Raw genomic sequence first — 11,688 nt, 5'->3', positions numbered from 1 at the left:
AAAATTCCAGTGCTCCAGTGAAAAATTCTCCTTTTCTCCTTTCCCCTGCCTCATGATAAGGTTGCGTAGTTACTGTTATCTATTTCCAACAAACTCAGGAGGCATCTAAGGCATTTGTATGTTCACAGCTTCACTTTTCCAAAACCATTTTATTTTTCTCAATTTGTATAAGTTTTTCTGATTCTGCAATAATTTATCTTTTTCTCTGCTACACCTGAATTCTGTTGGGCTCACCCAAGACTTTTGCTCCTTCTTTCATTCCCCAGAAGTATCTGTGGTCTCCTTACTTCTCTGTTTTCCCAACTGACCTGTTAACTGACTTACCCAAGAAGCAAACTTCAATTAAAAAATATATTTTTACTAGTACAGTGTGTGTATTTTACCTGTTGGCTTTCCATGATATAAAATGAATAAGAAGAGAACTTTTGACCAAACCCTAAATTTAAAGTAAGAATTGCTCTTTTGACTGGGAAAAGAACATTATTCTCTCTCTATCTGAGCCAGGACTAGGCTGGTCTTCTGCTGTTTGCCAGCTATAAACTATTCCCAGCAATTATTTTATACTGTGCACTGACAAGCCTTAATATTCCTTTGCCCCTGCACCAAAGCTTCATTTTGCTTGATAGCCAAGGCGGAGAAGTCTTTGCTTGATGTAATCAAGAAATAAACTGCTTTGGAGGAGGTCACTTCAGGTGATCTAGTGGTTCCCTCTTTTTAAAAATCTCTGAATTTACACATGCAAGGTTTATTTAATCTTTCTGGATAGTCAACATAGGATTGCAATGCTCAAAAGCCTGTAGTTGCACCTTTTTCCCCTGAATTTTCTCAAAACTGCTTGTCTTCTGCTTTCTGCCTAGAAGGACCGTATAGCTTGACATTCTGGTCCCAGGGAGAAACAACAAAAACCAGAAACAGCTGCAGCAAAATAAGTGGAGCTCGGCTTTCCCAGATTTCATGAAATATTCCTATCGGTTCTTCCTGGCTTGGAAGACAACTCCCCACCTGTGACTGTGCTTTCCCGAACACCAGAAAAGTTGGTGTTGGGATCAAATTCTCAAAGCCAGGCTGACTCTTCAGTTAGAAATGGTCTCCTGGGTTCAGACATGAGTGAGCACTCTTGAAGTTTGCATCCAGAACAAAGCCGAACCACGTTCCTCGGGGCTTTCTCTAATTCCCGTGTCCAGATTAGATGGACAATTTTACATCCCTTGAGACTTGCACATGGTACAAAAACCAGGTTCCAGAAGTTGCTGAGCTAAGTGAATAACAACTTAAGAGTGAGATGGAGAGAGAAAATGAGTTGCTGGCTTGCTACTTTTCATACACAACTTCAGAATTCAGGGAAATTTGCCCCTCGGATGACTGGTGTCCAGCATGTGCTGTCACGTCTTCTCATGAAAATGACGTTTTGAAGCCTTGGCAACCTGACACCACCATGTAAGTGTAAGAGCTAAGGTCTTCTCCTTCTCTAATTTCTTGGAGGCCTTGAGTTAGCCAGGATACGGAAGACAGGAAGGCTCCATTAGAAGGAAATATTTCATCCTGTGAAGGGGAGACTGTAAGGAAAACAAAATGCATTTACCTTATTAAATAAAAGTGTAATTAGCTGGAAGGAAATGTGAAAGGCGTTATGAACAAAAAAGAAATCCTTTTTCCTGAGGTGGGAAGACCACCAATAGTCACCAAAGGGGAGAGAATTTATGGTAGTGTGGGGGAGAGTCTGTTTGGAGATACTTTAATGGTAATTTTTAGGAAGAATTTACAAGCATACTCTGCTACCGAGTGGAAAAATACATTGGCCACAAAGAAATTGCTGTTTGCCAAGCCTAATGATTCATTTCTGAGTCATAAATAATAGGTCCCTAATGACAAAGGGTATAAGAGTGGTCGTCTCTTGCCAACTATTTATTAGAAAATAGAGCTAAATCATTAGCTGGGAGCTCTCTTACCGGAAAGCTGAAACCACATTTCTCTATGAAAGGTCATAAGCTATTTCCACAAGAATTTAGACAAAACATTATTGCATTTTAAATCTTTCATCTTTAGCACTGAAAAAAAGGCAGGGAAAAAAATGCAATCGGTTCACCAGAGAACTCCAATTTGTCATGGGGCATCCCTTGAGATCCAAAAGGGTAAGTAAAGAACAGGGGGAGTTTGGAAACACCAGCAGCAGTGTCTTCTGAGGGAATGGAAATTAATTAGCTTCACCTCCTTCGGAGACCCTCGCCACCCCACCCTCTGCAGCCCACTAGCATGCTGCAGCACTTGTGGCCGGTGCTGGCTGACTTTAACCATTTGATATCACTGGAGCCACCATCAATCCCTTACACACGTTACGAATAATGGTGCCCCAGGCTTTGATGGCATGCATCAGCCATGCTTCTCAGAGGACTTTTTGAGCCTGAATGAGTTTGTCACTGGTTCAGCAAAGTGGCTTGGTGGACACTTAACTCAGGCGGACTTCAAGGAGATGTGGGTGAACATTGTAAGTTAAGTCCACATTCAACATGCTTTACCAAAGCAGCTTCTCTTTTCCTGTTGTACTGTACCAGGGGAGATGGTGTGAGTAAACAAGGAACAAAGGGACAGGGCCTAAATCACTTGTATGGCTGAAGCGAGGCACTCATAATAACTTCTCTTGGAGAGGAGGCTGTCCGGAGAGACGAGGTGCTTGCCCACTGCTATGAGGGCAGTTGATAGATCTGGTTTCTTGCAGATGTCTTGAGGAAATCCTGGGCGTTGGTGGCAGAGATCAGAAAAGCAGCTTGGAGGGATTCATCGCGCCTTCCTGTCTGGGCTCCTCCACAGCCCACAAGAAGCCGTGCCCTCAGCAGTGCGTTGTTTCTCCCACCCTTGGTGAATTGTAGGCTTTCTGCAAGGGTTGATGATGGAAACTGCACAAAGGCTGTTATATACCTAAATCTGTCTAAAACAAATTCTGTCTCAGTCATATGCTTACCCTTGGGGAAAATATCTCTGCCTGTCCCAGATCCTGAATGCTGTGTAGAACATTTGACTAAAGCAAGTGCATCTGAAGGTCTGTCTCCGTCTTCAGATGGATCCGTCTCTAGAGCAGCTAAGCAGCTCCAACATTTAATTCTTTCCCACACATCAGCTTTATTATCCAATACTCAGAAGAAGTTAATCTTGATTTCCACATGATAAAAGAGAGAACAGTTTGCTCCCTATGTCAGTGACTCCATTTTAAGTTCAACAGTGTGTTGTCCATTGGTGAGTGAAATTTCAATTAAGTGACAAATAAAATCAAAGTAAGGTCTGACTTACTAGTGGCAGAATTGAGGAAAATCAATACAACGTCAGCTTTTGCATGGTCTCACAACACCTGATTTTGAGGATGGGGTTGCTGGAGTGATGCAATTATGTATAAAAGTCAGGTTTAATTTTTAGAGAAAAAATGTATTTCTGCTGAAAATGTATTGACAATGTAAGCCATAAACTTATAAAATAATTTTAAAAAGAATATATTTCTAATTTTTGGAATATCAGGCTTGCTAAAACACTCTCATGTTTTGGCTCAGGTTATTTGATTTTTGCAATAATGCAAATGTTTTCCACACGGATCCATCTGAGCTAAGAAAGAACAGACAGAAGGCAATTTTTCAGTGAAACTCTTTCTCACAGCTTGTTCTGCTTTTCCTTCCAAACAGTTAAAATCATATGTGCAAATGAAGTTTTGAAGTCAAACTTCTCAGGGAATCCCCTTTCAGCAATGCATGTCAGGCTTTCGCCGTCTTTGACCTTCTATGGCACAGAAAGAAACACGGGACTTCTTCCTCAAATTAGGCTAAATGCACAACAGCGAGGGCAAGGCAGGGAAACATGGTTCTTGGTCAGGGGCTTCTGTGTTCCTCTGCCTGTGTCCCACTCCCAGCACCATGGCTTTGAATAAACTAAAGTTTGAATCAACTAAAGTAAAATAATAATACTGATCCATACTGATACATACATGTACTTGCGCTCACCTTAAAAACCAACCAACCCACCAACCAACCAACCAACCAACCAAAAAACTTATATTTAAATTGATATTTTTAGTGTTCTGGGACAGTTTTCCTTCTAGCAATGGTAGCTACTGGCCTGAGCTTTTGTTCAGCCCCCTTGCCCGCTCAGTTTGTGCCCTCTTTCTGGACTGAGGCTGCTTCCTTGGGCACTCTCTGCTTATCTGCCTGACTCCCTCCTCCGATGGGCTTCATGGACCAAACAGGAAAACAAAAAACAGCTTTTCAATGCTCAGCTATAGAAAGATGAAGCAGGAACTGCAACTGCAGTTGCTTGACTGCCTCTTTGTCCGTGCCTTGAGCAACCTCGGTGGTTTTATTTACAAATCTTGTGCTACCTCTCAAAGGTACCCACAACATGAGCGCCTAGCCCAGATTTCTGACGAATGAGTTCTGGGGTTAGCAGCTCTCCTGCTGGGAAGCAACACCCGGCTTCTGCCAGCAGCTATTCCCAGGGACTCAAAGGTATTTGCTTTCTGAACCATCCGTGAAGACAACTAGTGAACCAGGTGCCCGAACATCCGAGAGACCTGAGCCTGCCTTTCAGTCAGTGGGGGATCTCTTTGAAGCCAACAGCACCGAAGGACGAGTCAGTGAGATTAAGGAGATCTCAGAAGTGTTTGACACCAAAGCCTCTCGGGAGAAGTGTGCAGGACCAGCCCATGGCTGACCCGTCCTGCACTTTCCTTTCCTGAGCACAGGCACACGTGCTCACACACACAGACCCCAAACCTGCGTGTTTCCACCTCGAGAGCAAAGTGCAAACTGCACGGAATAAAATGTAATTGCCGAATTCAAAAAACACAGGAAACCTTGTAAATCTTTGAGGAACGTTTCTCCATTGACTGAGCTGCTTTTTTCTGGTTGGCCGTGACTGCGCTGCATGGAGCTGAGGGATCTGCCAGAGGTTTATGATCATTCCAAAAGAAAAAAAAAAGCCAAGTGTGGCCCTGGTGTTGGGTGTTGCTCTGCTTTCTTCTTGCAGAAGAAATTGCTCTCCGCCTGTCCTGATAAGCTAGTTTGATTCGGCTCAGCACTGAGTCTGCCTTGTGTGATAAGCGCAGCTGGAGCCAAATGCATTTGCCATGGTGTTTCACCGTATGGAGAGACTAAACTCCCTGTGAACTCTGAGGTTTCAGCCTTTACAGAGCAAAAATCATAGGGCCATAATTCACTGGGAAGGTAAAAAGTGGAAGCTGGCTAGCATTACCGCGAGGGTTCTGCAGAACATCTGGGTATGGAGAGCAGGGAAATGCGATGAACACAGCACCCTCCTTTAAGGGGAATGTCACCCCAATAACAAATAAAAAGATGTGAGAATTACTGAGCCTTCCACCGTCTGCTCTTGGCCATTGCTGGGCACGGGGTGCTGTGTTAGGTGCTCCAGCTCGGCACAGCCACTCCTCGCTCCTACCTTGATGTTTGTCTATCCCAAAACCTCGCACTGTGCCACTCTGCTTATCTATGTTATTTTGTCTGATGTTTGTGCATCTATCCTTCCACCTCTGCATGCCAGCAGGCATTTCTACTATTTCGATTCCTATCAAATCTTTGTCTTTCTCTAGCTACTTTCATTACCCTGAACATGCTGGCAGCCAAAAACGAGCGATTGCCTGTGAGTGGCAGAAGCCTTGCCATGGCTCGCTATGCCACTGTAGCAGGAGCAGGAAGAAATACAGTCCAAGATTACCCAGCTGAGAAATTTTGCTTTTAATCTGTGGGCAGATGGAATTCAATTGTTTTAAGGGGAAAACGTCACCCTAAGGCCTTGTCTAAGCTAATGGGTTTCTGTCTCCCACGCCAAGCTCTACCCCCTTGTGAAGGAGCCTCGTGCAGCGAGAGGCAGCCCCAGCCCTGAGCGCGTGTTTCTGTCAGTGTAATTTCTCTAAAAGTGTGGATTTTGCGAGTTTATTCAGGGCCTCTTCCTACAGCCCCAGTTCTCTGGTGCAAAGCTTCTGGTGCTGTTTCTTGAGCAAAAGGAGTGATCTTAACACGAATATGATAAATATGAGCTCAGATCATCAGATCAAAATATGTTCTCGGGGCTCCAGTGGGAACTCCATGTCCATGCACTGGCCCAGTTCAACTTAAGTATCTTTCAGGTGCTGTGAGTAAAGGAGCATCTGTCTTCTTCTTTTCCTCTGAGAACTTAGTTGAAACACACAGCATCTTCCAGTGCGTTGTCACTGAAGGCAAGTGATAAAAGTCCAACTGGCAAGAATTAAAAAGCAAAGAATAACTAGACATCTTCCCTTCTCTTTCACAGCGCAGAGTTTTCTGGTTCTTTCAGGGAGTTTCAGACCAGTAGGCAAAGACCAAGGCTCTAATTCACAACATGGGAAAAAAAGCAAAGGTCTTATATGACTGTATTCTGCCCCAAAATCGATGCAGTCTGATTTTCAGAGGTGAAGTGTCTCCACCTGTCATTGCCACGCTGAAGTGAAAAGGATCTTCCCAAACTCAGCATCCTTAAACAACCACCTGTTTAAAAGTTAAACACGATAATTTGGGGTACTATGTTTGGTGGCCATAGTGGAAAATTTCTGCCTGATATGTATCAGGAACAGGGGGTTGGAAGGAACATCTTGGCTCATGCAGGGAACCGTGTCATATCATCTCATTCATAACCGTATCATAAGTGCCAGAAAAGCACTTAAACACGTGCTTAAATCCCACGTACGTCAATGGGACACACACGTCCTTCCCTGACTCATGTTCTAGCTAGATGTGTGCTTAACTGCATTTCTGAACCAGGGCCATAGGTATCCGGAGAGCCCTGCCCCGTCAGAAGCAGCGCAGCCAGAGCCTGCATTAGGTCATAGCACACGACAGCACGAAACAGCTGCAGCCTCCCACAAAAACAAACCCGCTGCATTGCTGCGCATGGTTAGCAAAGCAGTCTCCCTGACAACTCCGAGAGGCGTGAGGATAAACTGCAGCGTCAAAACTGTTTACTAACATGCAAATGGCTTTTGCCTTGCAAGGCCAGTTTTTTTTCCAAGACCAGCATGACTTCGTCCTAGACCCCGATGCAGTGGGACGGTGGTGGTAACTTCCTCTGTATGGAGCCCAGCACAGTCCCTGTTACGTCTCCAGCAGCTAAACAGGAGTTGTCAAGCTGACATCTCCAGGCAGTTTTTAAAAGCTTGTGGTGAATGCATAGTAGTACAGGTGGGAATGGTAGCAAGAGACCAGCTTATGCACAGCTAGCGTGAATGCCCTTCGATCATAAAATAGGATATGGGAATTAGCTGATGTGATTAGTTGCTCAGCCAGGTGTTGCCAGGATCATCTTGATTAGGACCAAGGAAACACCCTCTTTGCTTTCAGGAATGATATATGCAGTTGTTGAATGTCTTGCAAATGTCTGTGTTGCAGAAGGTCTGCTCGCCTCTGGGGGATGCACAGTAGTCCTTGCTTTGTGGGAGAAACAATAACTTTTCTTTGCCCATGGTTGGCCAGGATTTACAGATCTCTGTCCTTCTCCAGTCACTGCTTTTCCAGGCTGGAGCATCTTCAACCATTTAACCTTCCTTCAAAGACCTTAGGCTAGAAACCTGAGTTTTAGTTTCTCAGGTGGATTGAAGCCTTTTGTTTAGCCAGGAGCTGGAGCAGTGCAAATCATCATGCCAGGACTGGGGTGATACAGCAGAGCAGAAGCACTTTTTATAATAAAGTGTTGGAGAGATTGTAAGAGAAGCAGACCCCTTCAGGAGATGCAGTCTGCTAGAAGTGGAGTGCTTTGCACAGTGACATGTTTCACAGACACTTCATTTTGGAAGAAAATTTTGAGAAAAGATCAGGCCAAGCTGAAATATCCCTTGTTAGTATTTTCTTAACAAAGTATTTCAATTGTTCACTGCAAAATGTGATTTATTTTATTTTAGTTTAGTTTAGTTTTAGTTTTTGGTGTAGAAATGCTTTATTTTTGTGACATTAGATACTTATATCCACATTTAAAATACACAATCTACAAAAAGACAGAAATCATAAGAAAATGGGTCATTTGAAACACTTGAATCAAACCAATGTTTTTGTCTTCTCTTTCTTTTTCTTTGCAAGCATTTATAAAATTCTTTATTTTTCTTCCCTTATTTGTATCCAAACCACATCTCAGACACTCCAACCCCATCCAGAACAAAACTTATCCTCTTCACACAGCTCTTTCTATTTCTCCAAAGCCATCTGGCCTGCAGGAATATGGACATACGGCCTTATCCCCTTGTAGTCTTGGTGTATTTTATGAATTATTAGTGTGATGGGAATCAGGAGCTCTTCAACACATTATAAATATGAAAACGTACTAGGCTGCATTATGCTGTGCACACTTGGGACTGGAAGCATACATTTTTATCAAGGTATTGGTCCTTTTTCTTTTTCTCTTTCTTTCTTTCTTTCTTTCTTTCTTTCTTTCTTTCTTTCTTTCTTTCTTTCTTTCTTTCTTTCTTTCTTTTGTTTATTTTTTATGACTTCTCTATTTGGGTTTGAGTACATCTGGTCCTGAAATCTAGGAAGACCTGCTACTGTCTAGTGCTCCAGTGGAGGTCCACCTGTTTCAGCCCAAATCCTGTAAATCCTAGCACAAAGGGCCTGACCAAAGACCTGGCAAACCCTCTGCTATGGGAGCTGAATGTGGTGGGAGGCTCCATTTACTCCTGTCATCATAGCTGAGAAGATGAGAATAGAAGACAAGAGAAGAAAAGGAATTGCTGAATTTAAGGTATGGTCTATGAGACTCTTGAGATTTGATGGTGAATAGCAGTATCCTAATTCTAGTAGCACAGAGAGGCTTCAGCTATGGTCAAGATTGCTTTGGGCTGGGTTATCACACCCTGGGACCCTGCACTGCTCCCTTTGTGCTCAGGACTGAGGCAGAAAACAGGAGCAAGGGTAGAGGCAATTCAGGAAGGTGCTGGGAGGATAATGCTGTCCTTAGCAAGGCGAGCACATTGTGGTGGTCCTCAGACTTCCCAGCCTTTTGTGATGTGCAGTTCCTGAGTGAGAAGCCTTTGCATTTAGCAGACCTTGAGGAGCTTTCCTCCTGTGAACTGGTGCATTTAGGTTTTCAGCCCATGTGGACACTTAACCTCCATAGCATCTTTCTGCGAGCAGTCCCACAGGCTAACTACGTGCTCTGTATGCCTTGAATCTGAAAGCTGCTCTTTTCATCTGATGCCCTGCAGTATTCCTATTGAGAGAGAAATTCTCAGTTCCTGTGTCCTCTCCGTGTGTCTCCCCAGCTCTGATAGACCTCTTCCCTGCCTCCTCTCTTCTGGGCTTGGAAGAGTCGTGGTCCACCTAATAGGTCCCGATGGCCACTGGAGTCTGCTGCTCAATACAGGTGCCCAGGCTTCAGGGGCTGGTGGCTCTAACTGCTCACAGCCTCGCTGGACCATGCCTGAAGGTGGCCATGGAGAGCCACAGGGGGACGTGGGCTGAAGGAGAGGCAGCCCTGGGCCCTGGGGGATCAGCCTCTGAACAGAGCCCTCAGAGAAAGCAGATACGATGAGAATGGAGGAGTCCACAGCTGCTCATGGCACCCTTTACCAAAGGGTTTGAATCTAGAGATGGGGTTTTATGGAGAGACAAAGGGGAAAAGTTCTTCTTTTAACTCCTTTATTCTTCGCAGGTGTTAGCAAAAGGGAGAGGAGAAATCCTCACAGGTCCTGTTAAATTCAGGCTAAAGGCCTTAAGTATCCCGTACCCAGTACCTTAACTATCTTATGCCCCATCATCTGTTCCTGCTGGACTAAGAAGACCAGTCTCCAGACCAGAAATTGGTCTGCAACATCCATGTTACCAGCAAAGTAGCTGCTGGGCAGAGGCACCATCTCTCTGCTGTCCAAGAAGACAGCTCTGCTCCCCTCAGTTGAGGTAGAAAGAAGAGAGAGAAGGAGAAAAGAAATCAATCAATCAATCAATCAAACAAACAAACAAAAAACCTTTCCAACAGTGTGAGACCAGCCCCAAAGGGGTTGGTTCTGCCCCCAGAAGGGCACCAGAGCCCTGCAGTTCACTGGTCATGTTGTGGGAGAAGCCAGACGTGATGCTGATGAGTCTGTGGGGTAGTGGAAGGATAAGAGGAGCTGGAATGATGTTAAGAATAGGCTCAAAGGGACCTTTCCAGGGTCCTTTCATGAATGCCCTGTCTCCTGTTCCAGTCTCCTTCCCTGATGTGCCCATATCACATCTCCAGCCACCGTCGCTGCCAGCTGGGGGAGAGATGCACCAGAGGGGGCTCTGCAGGTGGCTGGGACGGGAAGGCAGGCAGGGAGGCAGCAAGGATTTTGCCAGCAATTCCTTCAGAGCAACACAAGCCTTGCTGCCACCCTGCCACCCAACTACCCTCCATACTTGCATTTTGTGTTTTTTTTTTTGAAAACACCCCAACACTGCGGCACAGCCACCAAGCCACCATGCCTCTCCCCCCGGGAGCAGCCTGCTCAGCAGCAGCATCTGTTTTGCCTTAGCAGAGGTTCTGCTTTCCCCAATTTTCCATGTGGGACTGACAGAGACATGGGGTAATGTGACTTTCCAGAGGCCACGTGGTTTTGCAGTGGCAATGCTCAGAGTCATTTCTGACATTCCTGCCTGGCCTCTGTTGCTGTGATGTGCCTTCATCCTGCTGGCTGGGGAGATCACGGTCCTGAGGGGCAGCATCTACACTTGGCCAGGGCGTCGTGACACATCCACGTGGGGATGTGGGGATCAGCTTGCTCTGATTTTCTTATCCACATACAAGCAAAGAGTCTGAGGGTCTGAAAGCCACTACTGTACTCTCTGTCTCCAGAGTAGTAAAATGTACCCTTCCTGCGGATAGCGCAGCCAGCGCTGTCTCATTTAACTGCTCTATTAACTTAAGTAATTCCAGCCTTAAATCCCTGCTGAGAAAAAAAAAAAAAAAAAAAGAGCGTTTTGAATTTAAAGAGGACAGGCGAATGCACAATGAGCCCATGGGATCTCACAAGAGGAGCTGGAGGAGGGCTTGGAAGGGCCCTGGGGGAAAGGGAAGGGCAGAAAGGGTGGCAAGAAATCTTGTTCCCTGCCAGCCCTGGTGTCAGGCATAGGACATAGTGCGGGGCTGGTGTCCTTCCCTGTGTGTGCACTGCCCCAGGGTGCATGCAGGTGTGGAGGGACCCAGTGGCAGAGCAGAGGGATCTCTCCACACCCCTGGTCCTCAGGACGTGCCTTTGAGCCAGGTTTATGGCAGAACAGCTACAAACCTGTGGCTTGTGCTGTACTGTGCCAGATCTGCAGTGGCAGATGGGAGGTGACAAACGCGTCTTGTTGCTGCTGCACAAGGATGTTCTCATGAGGAGCCAAAAATTATAGGGATGAGAAACAGGCCCAAGTTCTACACCAAGAAATGTCTGTACCACAGCAGTTCACCTCAGCACTATCAGAGATCTCCCAGCACGTGGTGCAGCCACAGGAGTGGCTCTAGCATGAGTCCTGGCCAAATGCAAACTGCTAGTTTCAACAGCTGAATCTTCTGATTTAATTTCTCCATGCATGTTAAACTGGCTAGTGTGCACAAAGAAGTACAATGCCGCTGAGACTGCCAGATGCCCTTCATTTCAGTGCACCTAGCGAAGGGGCATGTAACACACAGCATGTAAAGCACTCTGGCACTGCGGGTGTCTATATGCGTGAATTTTTTTTTGGCCAT

This window comes from Anser anser (assembly GCF_964211835.1).
Source record: "Anser anser genome assembly, chromosome: 4".
In the NCBI taxonomy this organism is placed as follows: domain Eukaryota; kingdom Metazoa; phylum Chordata; class Aves; order Anseriformes; family Anatidae; genus Anser; species Anser anser.
This window is presented reverse-complemented; position numbering follows the sequence as displayed.